Genomic DNA, 13272 nt, shown 5'->3' on the forward strand with positions numbered 1-13272 from the left:
TTAAGGAGTTTGGGATTGTCTCACAATTGACTCCTCCCAGGACACCACAACTGAATGGTGTAGCTGAGAGGCGTAATCGAACCTTGCTGGACATGGTTCGCTCTATGATGAGTCGAGTTTCGCTACCAATCTCTTTTTGGGGGTATGCCTTAGAGACTGTCGTCCGTATCCTTAATCTAGTCCCTACAAAGAAGGTTACCAAAACACCTCATGAGATGTGGACTGGGAAGGTTCCCAATTTGAACCACATCAAGATTTGGGGCTGCGAGGCTTTCGTGAGGTGTGAGACCCATGATAAGCTCGAACCCCGAAGTGAAAGGTGTATTTTCATCGGCTACCCACAGAAATCCTTCGGTTACCTCATCTACAGACCCAGTGAGAATGTGGTCTTTGTAGCAAGAAGAGGGGTCTTTCGTGTGAGAGAATTTATAAGCCAAGGAGACAGTGGGAGGCAAATTGATCTTGAAGAAATTCAAAAAGCAATTGGTGAAGGAACCTCAGACACTAGCAATCAACCTGAGGAGGAAACTCCTGTTGAGCAAGTTGACATGTCTATACCTCCGAGGCGTTCCACACGGGTTAGGAACACACCTTCGTTTTATTATGGCTTTCATATTACTACGGAAGGTGATACGTTTATCATCGCTAGTACACTGGTAAATTTGGATGAACCTAGCAGTGTTAAGGAAGCCATGGCAGGCCCGGAGTCTGCTAAATGGAAGGAGGCTATGGACAGTGAGATACAATCCATGTATGACAATCAAGTTTGGAACTTGGTTGACAATGTACCAGGCCGTAAAATAGTCGGGTGCAAATGGATCTTCAAGAAGAAGACCGACATGGAAGGAAAAGTGCATACTTATAAGGCTCGAGTGGTTGCGAAGGGTTTTACTCAGACTCAGGGTATTGATTATGATGAAACCTTCTCGCCGGTAGCAAAGATTAAGTCTATTAGGGTTATGCTAGCCATTGCAGCATTTCATGATTATGAAATATGGCTAATGGATGTCAAAACCGCTTTCCTTAATGGAAAGTTGGCTGAGGATGTGTACATGAATCAGCCAGAGGGTTTTGTCAGTGCAGAGTACCCTAATAGGGTATGCAAGCTTGAGAAATCCATTTATGGATTAAAACAAGCATCTCGTAGCTAGAATCTTTGTTTTGATAAGAAGGTAAAAGAGTTTGGCTTCTCGAGAAGTGAAGATGAGTCTTGCATGTATGTCAGAGTACTTACTTGGATAAGGTGTTGAATAGGTTCAACATGCAAAATTCCAAGAAAGGAGATCTACCGATCCTAAGCAATGCCAAACTAAGTAAAACTCAGAGTCCAAGTATAGAGGAAGAGATAGCTAAGATGAGCCAACTACCGTATCCTTCTGCTGTTGGCTCGATCATGTATGCTATGACTTGTACCCGCCCTGATGTGGCATTTGCTTTGAGCATGGTCAGCAGGTATCAGGGGAACCCTGGCAAGGCTCATTGGACCGCGGTAAAGAACATTCTCAAGTATCTGCGGAGGACTAAGGATTGGATCCTTACTCTTGGTGGGAGTGATGACTTGAGAGTATTAGGGTATAGTGATGCTGGTTTTCAGACTGATAGGGATAACTTCCGCTCTCAGTCGGGCTGGATCTTTACCTTAAATGGGGAGGGGGGCAATTTCTTGGAAGAGTTCCAAGCAGGAGACGGAGGCTGATTCGACTTGTGAATCAGAGTATATAGCAGCGAGTGAAGCAGCAAAGGAGGCGATATGGCTAAAGAACTTCATCGGAGACCTTGGAGTTGTACCAGCTATTAAAGAACCTATGGAGATTTTCTGTGACAACAATAGTGCGGTTGCCTTAGCCAAGGAACCAAGAGATCATGGCAGATCCCGACACATTGACAGAAAATATCACTTCATAAGACACAAGATTGAAGAAGGACTCCTCGTGGCAAGGAGGATATCGTCGGATGAGAATCCTGCAGATCCCCTTACGAAGGGACTGACAAGGGATAAGCATTTTCAGCATGCGAGGCGCATTGGGCTGAGGGACGATATTAGTTTTACAGATTAGATAGTTTTCCTGAAACTTGTAAAATGTAATCGACATCTGATGATGAATAAAATTTGTGATTTATTTATGAGTAAAGAGTTACTATCATTTTCAATTATTTACTATTGTTTCAGTTTTGCATGTTTTGACTTCCAGAATGATTAATTTATTCAAACCTCCACAATCGGTCATACGTCGGAAGTAGGTATGAATCAAGATTGTCATGAATTGGGTTTGTAGATGGCTAAAGGTGTTTAGACATGGCAATGGTTGCTGCTGTTGGATAAGGTGTCTAAGTCCATAACTATTTCTGGTATGTACTTGACCCGACCCGGCATGGTCCATTTGGGTTGCATGACACCATGCAATTGGATAGACTAAATGAGAGAAATAACACTTGGAGATTATTAATATATTATAAGTTCTAATATTTTAATAATATTATTTGATTAGTTGATCAAAGAATTAATTTGGAATTAATTAAGTGATCAAAGGATAACTAATTAAATATATGGGTTGATTATGTAAATCATTCATATCTTGTATAGTGGGCTAAGAGGCTCCATGGATTATCAAGTTGGGTTCTACCCATAGGATGCTCCATGGATGCTCCATGGGAGTTACAAACCCATGGGTCATGGAATGAAGAGTCGTGACACATTAGGGTTTACATGGTGTAACCCTAGATGTATCAACACTATATAAGAGTCCCATTCTCCACAAAATTGGCTACACAAGTTGGACACTAAGAAACTAGAGGGCTTGGCCGTTTTTGAGAAGTGTGTGTTATCTCAAGAGTCTTTCCAAGAGCATTTGGTGTTGTGTGAAGCATTTGAGGCATCACACTTGGGGTGCTAGGCTCACAAGGTTTCAAGGAACACAAGCAACAACAAGGTAAGTTATTCTATCTATGATTCAAGTTAAAATTGTTCCCCATGTATGCTAGATAGGAATATAACCTTGGAATTCAACTTTGCATGATAATTAGACAAACATAGATCCAAGGTTATTAGGGTTGCATGTACACTTAGGAAGTGTTAGAATGCTCAAAACCCATCAGTGGTATCAGAGCCTAGGCTTGTTTGTTTGTTATTTCTGCTTAAAAGTTGAAGAAAGTCGAAAATTCTGCTGTCTGACTGATGGACTCGGCGAGTCCATGGGGAGGACTCGTCGAGTTCATGTGTATCTTCAACCTACTGGGCGAGTAGGTTTATGCACTCGGCGAGTAGGGTCGACAGAGTGCAGAATTTCGACTTGAGTTGCTGGAAATGGATTAGAATCATTACCCTAAAATGTTTTGGTACTTGAAAACTTGTTTTAGAAGGTGTAATGTCTTTTCTAACTCATTTACAACAACTAGTTATCAAAATTACAAAGATTAAATGTGATTTTGATTCTTGAAAGTGTTCATATTCATATTCTTGTTCTTATGATGTTTAGATGATCATAGGAATTATTTGTAACCTATGTGGTAGATTAATTCATGATCATAATGTGTTTTAATGGAGTCGATAACTTGTCCTCAAGTTATGGAAAACCAAAAGTCTCTTGGATTAAAAACCATTAAAAGAACACAAGAGTTAGGAAAAATGAAAAGTCCTCATTTTATTACTCTATTAAACTCATAAGTTACAAGAAATGAAAAGTTTTGAAAGTTTACAAAACTTGCCCTCTAGTTTTGGAACAAGTAAAGTTAAGCTAAAACTTTAGTTCCAACCCCTAGAATTTTAAAAGTTAAAATTCAACCCTTATACTTATATTATTATGATTTAATAATTATATATATATGTATAAGAACAAAGTCGTCTTACCGCTAGTACGCCTCATTCATGAAGCCGGTCTATAAGGTGGGTATAAGGTTGTTGCCTATAAAATGGTGACTTAATGGGTGTCCACTCTCACCCACCGCTTGCTTGACCGGTGGAGAGTCGTTAGCCGAACAGGTAAGACAAGGACTTACAAATTCTCATTCTAAGTATGATGAATATTATAAAGTAACTAAATGTTTTTATTAAATTCCCAATCTTAGTTACTTTAGGAAAAATGTGAATAAGGTGCTATTCCATGAAATTACACTTTACACTTTGATTAAGTCGTTGGTGGAGCGTGTGTGGTTAACCGGCACACTAACTTGGACTTAACAAGGTAGGTAAAGGGTGACTTAGGGTTTATTATAGTATCGATGGAGCGTGTGTGGTTAACCGGCACATCGATTGAGTGATAAACTTTAAGGGTACCTAGTGATTTGCATGGTTACTTCACACCTCGTTTTGTGATCCTCGGTATCCCAGTCACAAAACTTGGAGGGCACACTCGAGATTGAAACATGCCTTTGAAAAGTTCATTGAATCTCAAAGAATCTAGGAATTTCTAAGAACCATTCAAAAACCTAAATACTAAAATATTGCGGTTTTCGTGGTGGAAATTGGTGAATCGTCATTCACCTACCTTTCAAATATGATATAGCTTAGATTACGGCATACCTCTTCTAAGTTATATTATATTGTGTTTGGATCCTAGCCTTAATATTACATTTGGGTGTTTTATTAAGGACTCTCTTATATCTAAACTAATCTTGTCCTCTTTTCTTCAGATGTCTTTCAACAATGCTTCTAGCTCTAATCCTAATGGCTCCTTTACCCTTATGAACTTGTGTGGGAAAGTCACCTTTGATGGATCCAACTTCAATGAGTGGATCAGAAACATCAGGATGATTACCCGCTACGAGGACAAAGAATATGTCCTTGACAAGGAGCTTAAGGAGATTGATGAGTCCACTGCAACTCCTCAGGAGATCGCTGAATTTCGGGCACATGAAAGGGATGCTATGAAAGTGGCTTGCATCATGATGGCCATGATGACAGCGGAACTCCAAAAGTCTTATGAGGATTTCTACCCTTATGAAATGCACCAAGATTTGATGGAAAGATACCATCAAAGTGCACGACAAGAGAGGTATGAAATCATCTGCTCCATGATAACAACCATGATGAAGGACGGGGAATCCGTCACGAGCCACATGCAGAAAATGCAAAGGTATGTGGATCGTTTGCTGAAGCTTAATGTGAACTTCCCGGAGGATCTTGCAATAGATATTATTTTGCATTCCTTACCATCGTGCTATGATCAATTCCGCATGACATATCACATGAACAAGGAAGAAGTCACCCTCAGCAAACTTCAGGGACTTCTCAAGACCGCAGAAACAGGTCTTAAAAGGAAGTCGGTTGCTATCACTCCTACTCAAAACTCTACTCCGGTTTTGGCAATCGGGAAAAGTCGAGGGACGAAGAGAAAGAGCTCTTCTAAGGGTACCAAGGTTCGGACCCTTGATGGCTCTTCTTCAAGTGGAACCAAGAAAGGTTTCATTACTCCTTCTTCTGACCCAAAGGAGGCTGAATGCTTCTATTGCCATGAAAAATCTCATCGGAAGCGAAACTGCCCAAAATACCAGCAAGATGTGAAGGATGGGAAAGTTAAACCCAACCATGCAGGTATTTACACTATCATTTCTAATAACTCACCCCATTCTAATTCTTGGGTCATTGATACCGGGTGTGGTATTCACATTTGTTGTGACTTGCAGGGACTAAGAAGAAGTGAGGATGTGGAGCAAGGAAGGATAAACTTGATCATGGGGAATAGGAAAGCTATACCTGTTACCAAGATTGGAGTTTATACTTTATCGCTAAGTAGTGGGTTTAGTTTAGATCTGAATAAGTGTTGTTATTCGCCAGGAATGGCAAGAAATATTATTTCCTTCCATGCTTTGTACAAACAAGGGTTTACCTTTTCATTTAATAATGAAGTTGGTTCTATTGATGCTTTCTTTAATAATATTCTTTATTTTAAAGCATTACCTTGTGATGGTGTGTATAAAGTTGTATCTGTTGTTGATAACTTAGGAAATATTGTTTTGTGTATTGATTCTACTAATAATAACTTGGATAAAGCATCATTATGGCATTGTCGTCTTGGACATATAAGCAAGAAGCGCATAGGCCAACTCCAAAAGGATGGAGTCTTGGAGTCGTTTGACCTAAAGTCAGATGATAGTTGCGAATCATGCTTACTTGGAAAAATGACAAAGTCACCCTTCACAGGTTCGTGTGAGAGGGGTGAAGGTTTGTTGGACCTTATACACACGGATGTGTGTGGACCATTCAAACATGCCACAAGGGATGCTAATCGTTATTATTTGACTTTTACTGATGATTATAGTAGATATGGATATGTCTACTTGATCAAGCACAAGTCAGAGACTTTCGAGAGGTTTAAGGAATTTAAACAGGAAGTCGAGAATCAATTGGGCAGGAACATTAAGATGCTTCGATCCGATCGTGGTGGTGAGTATCTTAGTTCAGAGTTCCTCGACTATCTAAGGGAATGTGGGATAGTCTCACAATTGACACCTCCCAGGACACCACAGTTGAATGGTGTGGCTGAGAGGCGTAATCGAACCTTGTTAGATATGGTTCGTTCCATGATGAGTCGAGCTTCGCTACCAATCTCATTTTGGGGGTATGCCTTAGAGACTGCCACCCATATTCTTAATCTAGTCCCTACAAAGAAAGTTGCCAAAACTCCTCACGAGATGTGGACTGGTAAAGTACCTAAACTAGACCACATCAAGATTTGGGGTTGCGAGGCTTTCGTGAGACGCGAGACTCATGATAAGCTCGAACCTCGAAGCGAGAGGTGTATTTTCATCGGTTACCCACAGCGATCCTTTGGTTACCTCTTCTACAGACCTAGTGACAATGTGGTCTTTGTAGCAAGAAGAGGAGTCTTTCGAGAAAGAGAGTTTATAAGCCAAGGAGACAGTGGAAGGCAAATTGATCTTGAAGAAATTCAAGAATCAAGCGGTGAAGGAACTTCAAACTCTAGCCCTCAACTTGAGGAGGAAACTCCTGTTGAGCCAATTGACAAATCTGTACCTCTGAGACGTTCCACGAGAGTTAGGAGTGCACCTGAGCATTACTATGGATTCCATATTACTGCAGAAGGTGAGACACTTATTAGTGATGGGACACTAGTAAGTCAAGATGACCCTAACAGGTACGAGGAAGCCATGGCAGGCCCCGAGTCTGCTAAATGGAAAGAGGCTATGGATAGCGAGATACAATCCATGTATGACAATCAAGTTTGGAACTTGGTTGAAAATGTACCAGGTCGTAAGACAGTAGGGTGCAAATGGGTCTTCAAGAAGAAGACCGACATGGATGGTAAAGTACACACTTATAAGGCTAGATTGGTTGCAAAGGGCTTCTCTCAAATTCCTGGAGTGGATTATGATGAGACCTTTTCTCCAATAGCCAAGATTAAGTCTATTCGGGTTCTGTTAGCCATAGCTGCATTTCATGATTATGAAATATGGCAGATGGATGTCAAAACCGCTTTCCTTAATGGAAAGTTGGCTGAAGATGTTTACATGAGTCAGCCAGAGGGTTTTGTCAGCAACGAGTACCCTAATAGAGTGTGTAAGCTTGAGAAATCCATTTATGGATTGAAGCAAGCACCTCGCAGATGGAATCTTTGCTTTGATGAAAAGGTCAAGGAATTTGGCTTTTCTAGGAGTGAAGATGAATCTTGTGTGTATGTCAAGGCTAGTGGGAGTATAGTTAGCTTTTTGGTATTGTATGTGGATGACATACTACTCATAGGAAACGACATTCCAACCCTGCAGGAAGTAAAATCCTGGCTTGGGAAGTGTTTCGCTATGAAGGACCTTGGTGAAGCTGCCTATATTTTAGGGATAAGGATCTTGAGAGATCGGAATAAAAGACTAATTGGACTTAGTCAGAGTACCTACTTGGATAAGGTGCTGAAGAGATTCAGCATGCAGGATTCCAAGAAAGGAGAGTTACCCATCCAGAGTAACACCAGATTGAGTAAGACACAAAGCCCTAGCACTGAGGCTGAGATAGTAGAAATGAGTCGAACACCTTATGCTTCGGCTGTAGGATCGATCATGTATGCTATGACGTGTACTCGACCCGATGTAGCTTTTGCCTTGAGCATGGTTAGCAGGAATCAGGCGAACCCTGGCAAGGCACACTGGACTGCGGTAAAGATTATCCTCAAGTACCTACGGAGGACTAAGGACTGGGTTCTTACCCTCGGTGGGAGTGATGACTTGAGAGTAGTAGGGTATAATGATGCTAGCTTCCAGACTGATAGGGATAATTTCCGCTCTCAGTCGGGCTGGATCTTTACCCTAAACGGAGGAGCAATTTCTTGGAAGAGTTCCAAGCAAGAGACAGTGGCAGATTCTACTAGTGAATCAGAGTATATTGCAGCTAGTGAAGCAGCAAAGGAGGCGATATGGCTGAAGAACTTCATTGGAGACCTTGGAGTTGTACCAGCTATTAAAGAGCCAATGGAAATTTTCTGTGATAGTGAAAGTGTTGTTGCCTTAGCCAAGGAACCAAGGGATCATGGGAGATCCAGACACATCGACAGAAAATACCATTTCATTAGACATCGGATCGAAGAAGGACACCTCGTGGCAAAGAGGGTATCATCGGATGAGAATCCGGCAGATCCCCTCACAAAGGGATTGACTCGGGTTAAGCATCTTCAGCATGCTCGGAGCATAGGGCTGAAGGATGATATTAGATTTAGTAGTTAGATAATCTCGAAATTTGTAAAGTGTAATTGACATTTGATGATGAATAAAAAGTGTTTTATTTATGAGTAAAGTGTTGCTATCTCTTGTCGATCGTTTACTATATTTCTTTTGCATGTTTTGACTTCCAGAATAATTTTGTTTGGTATAACATATTATTCAAACCTCCACAGTCGGTCATATGTTGGAAGTAGATATGAATCAAGACTGTCATGTTTGGTTGTAGAGGTCTTGGACAAGGCTACAACAATCATGAGTGCTCATAAGTTCTGAGCATTGGACTCAACCCACGCTCACTAGAATCACTTCATGGAATTCTATCTCGAGTGATCGTGAGACGGTAATATCATATAAGTCTTCAAACCTAGAGATATGATTTGTTACTTACAAGTTGGTTATGCATTGACTGTACGAAACCGCATTGGTAACTCGATGTTATAAAACGTACTTTTGTGTGTAATTCAATGAGTGGTAGAACAAACATATGAGTCGAAGTTTATCTGTTCCTTCTTGGATTAGAAGCTGATATCTGGGCCCCTCGATGATTTTGTTTTGACCCATGTACCGGGCTCGGTCAGAACTAAGTTGATGTGTTCAATTAAGTTCTATGTCAAACAAATCGAAAATCGGGAAACAAATGCTGGACAATAAGCAAGACAATGTTCCATGTATTTGTCCGGCTGATATCTAGAACGGAGGATTATATGATCACTTATCTTAAATGGCGTATCATCATCTTCTCAGTTCCGAGAGACCTTGAAAGAGCTACGATTGCCGATCGGTTCCTGAAGTCATACTTGCAGTAATAGTTATTAGACTTATCAAAGTGGGAGATTGTTGGATAAGGTGTCTAAGTCCATAACTATTTCTGGTATGTACTTGACCCGACCCGGCATGGTCCATTTGGGTTGCATGGCACCATGCAATTGGATAGACTAAATGAGAGAAATAACACTTGGAGATTATTAATATTTATAAGTTCTAATATATTAATAATATTATTTGATTAGTTGATCAAAGAATTAATTTGGAATTAATTAAGTGATCAAAGGATAACTAATTAAATATATGGGTTGATTATGTAAATCATTCATATCTTGTATAGTGGGCTAAGAGGCTCCATGGATTATCAAGTTGGGTTCTACCCATAGGATGCTCCATGGATGCTCCATGGGAGTTACAAACCCATGGGTCATGGAAATGAAGAGTCATGACACATTAGGGTTTACATGGTGTAACCCTAGATGTATCAACACTATATAAGAGTCCCATTCTCCACAAAATTGGCTACACAAGTTGGACACTAAGAAACTAGAGGGCTTGGCCGTTTTTGAGAAGTGTGTGTTATCTCAAGAGTCTTTCCAAGAGCATTTGGTGTTGTGTGAAGCATTTGAGGCATCACACTTGGGGTGCTAGGCTCACAAGGTTTCAAGGAACACAAGCAACAACAAGGTAAGTTATTCTATCTATGATTCAAGTTAAAATTGTTCCCCATGTATGCTAGATAGGAATATAACCTTGGAATTCAACTTTGCATGATAATTAGACAAACATAGATCCAAGGTTATTAGGGTTGCATGTACACTTAGGAAGTGTTAGAATGCTCAAAACCCATCAGCTGCAACATTCATGAGTACTCATAAGTTATGAGTATTGGTATAAACCCACGCTCACTTGTATCACTTCATGGAATTTATCTCGAGTGATCGTGAGACGATAATATCATATAAGTCTTCAAACCTAGAGATATGAGTTGTTACCTATGAGTTGGTTGTGCATTGATTGCACGAAACCGCATCAGTAACTTGATGTTATAAAACGTGCCTTTGTGTACAATTCAACAAGTAGTTGAACAAGCATATGAGTCGAAGTTTATCTGTTCCTTCTAGAAATAGAAGCGATATCTGGGCCCCTCGATGATTTTGTGTTGACCCATGTACCGGGCCCGGTCAGAACTAAACTGATGTGTTCAGTGAAGTTCTTGATGGGTTTTGAGCATTCTAACACTTCCTAAGTGTACATGCAACCCTAATAACCTTGGATCTATGTTTGTCTAATTATCATGCAAAGTTGAATTCCAAGGTTATATTCCTATCTAGCAAACATGGGGAACAATTTTAACTTGAATCATAGATAGAATAACTTACCTTGTTGTTGCTTGTGTTCCTTGAAACCTTGTGAGCCTAGCACCCCAAGTGTGATGCCTCAAATGCTTCACACAACACCAAATGCTCTTGGAAAGACTCTTGAGATAACACACACTTCGCAAAATCGGCCAAGCCCTCTAGTTTCTTAGTGTTCAACTTGTGTAGCCAATTTTGTGGAGAATGGGACTCTTATATAGTGTTGGCACATCTAGGGTTACACCATGTAAACCCTAATGTGTCATGACTCTTTATTTCCATGACCCATGGGTTTGTAACTCCCATGGAGCATCCATGGAGCATCCTATGGGTAAAACCCAACTTGATAATCCATGGAGCCTTTTAGCCCACTATACAAGATATGGATGCTTTACATAACCAACCCATATATTTAATTAGTTATCCTTTGATCACTTAATTAATTCCAAATTAATTCTTTGATCAACTAATTAAATAATATTATTAATATATTAGAACTTATAATATATTAATAATCTCCAAGTGTTATTTCTCTCATTTAGTCTATCCAATTGCATTGTGCCAGGCAACCCAAATGGACCATGGCGGGTCGGGTCAAGTACATGCCCGAAATAGTTATGGACTTAGACACCTTATCCAACAGTCTCCCACTTGGATAAGTCTAATAACTATATCTCTAGTACTTCAGGAACCGACCGGCAATCGTAGCTCTTTCAAGGTCTCTCGGAACTGAGAAGATGATGATACGCCATTTAAGATAAGTGATCATATAATCCTCTGTTCTAGATATCAGCCGGACAAATACATGGAACATGTCTTGCTTATTGTCCAACATTTCTTTCCCGATTTCCGATTTGTTTGACATAGAGCTTAATTGAACACATCAACTTAGTTCTGACCGGGCCCGGTACATGGGTCAAAAAAAAATCATCGAGGGGCCCAGATACCAGCTTCTAATCCAAGAAGGAACAGATAAACTTCGACTCATATGTTTGTTCTACCACTTATTGAATTACACACAAAAGTACGTTTTATAACATCGAGTTACCAATGCGGTTTCGTACAGTCAATGCATAACCAACTTGTAAGTAACAAATCATATCTCTAGATTTGAAGACTTATATGATATTACCGTCTCACGATCACTCGAGATAAAATTCCATGAAGTGATTCCAGTGAGCGTGGGTTGTGTCCAATGCTCAGAACTTATGAGCACTCATGATTGTTGTAGCCTTGTCCAAGACCTCTACAACCAAACATGACAGTCTTGATTCATATCTACTTCCAACATATGACCGACTGTGGAGATTTGAATAATATGTTATACCAAACAAAATTATTCTGGAAGTCAAAACATGCAAAAGAAATATAGTAAACGATTGACAAGAGATAGCAACACTTTACTCATAAATAAAACACCTTTTATTCATCATCAAATGTCAATTACACTTTACAAATTTCCGGGTTATCTAACTACTAAAACTTATATCATCCTTCAGCCCTATGCTCCGAGCATGCTGAAGATGCTTAACCCTACTCAGTCCCTTCGTGAGGGGATCTGCTGGGTTCTCATCCGATGATACCCTCTTTGCCACGAGGAGTCCTTTTTCGATCCGGTGTCTGATGAAATGGTATTTTCTGTCGATGTGTCTGGATCTCCCGTGATCCCTTGGTTCCTTGGCTAAGGCAACAACACTTTCACTATCACAGAAAATTTCCATTGGCTCTTTAATAGCTGGTACAACTCCAAGGTCTCCAATGAAGTTCTTCAGCCATATCGCCTCCTTTGCTGCTTCACTAGCTGCAATATACTCTGATTCACAAGTAGAATCTGCCACTGTCTCTTGCTTGGAACTCTTCCAAGAAATTGCTCCTCCGTTTAGGGTAAAGACCCAGCCCGACTGAGAGCAGAAATTATCCCTATCAGTCTGGAAGCTAGCATCACTATACCCTACAACTCTCAAGTCATCACTCCCACCGAGGGTAAGGACCCAGTCCTTAGTCCTTCGTAGGTACTTGAGGATATTCTTTACCGCAGTCCAGTGTGCCTTGCCAGGGTTCGCCTGGTACCTGCTAACCATGCTCAAGGCAAAAGCTACATCGGGTTGAGTACACGTCATAGCATACATGATCGATCCTACAGCCGAAGCGTAAGGTGTTCGACTCATTTCTGCTGTCTCAGCCTCAGTGCTAGGGCTTTGTGTCTTACTCAATCTGGTGTTACTCTGGATGGGTAACTCTCCTTTCTTGGAATCCTGCATGCTGAATCTCTTCAGCACCTTATCCAAGTAGGTACTCTGACTAAGTCCAATTAGTCTTTTACTCCGATCTCTCAAGATTCTTATCCCTAGAATATAGGCAGCTTCACCTAGGTCCTTCATAGCGAAACACTTCCCAAGCTAGGACTTTACTTCTGCAGGGTTGGAATGTCGTTTCCTATGAGTAGTATGTCATCCACATACAATACCAAAAAGCTAACTATACT

This window comes from Lactuca sativa, chromosome 1 (genome assembly GCF_002870075.4).
Source record: "Lactuca sativa cultivar Salinas chromosome 1, Lsat_Salinas_v11, whole genome shotgun sequence".
Taxonomy (NCBI): domain Eukaryota; kingdom Viridiplantae; phylum Streptophyta; class Magnoliopsida; order Asterales; family Asteraceae; genus Lactuca; species Lactuca sativa.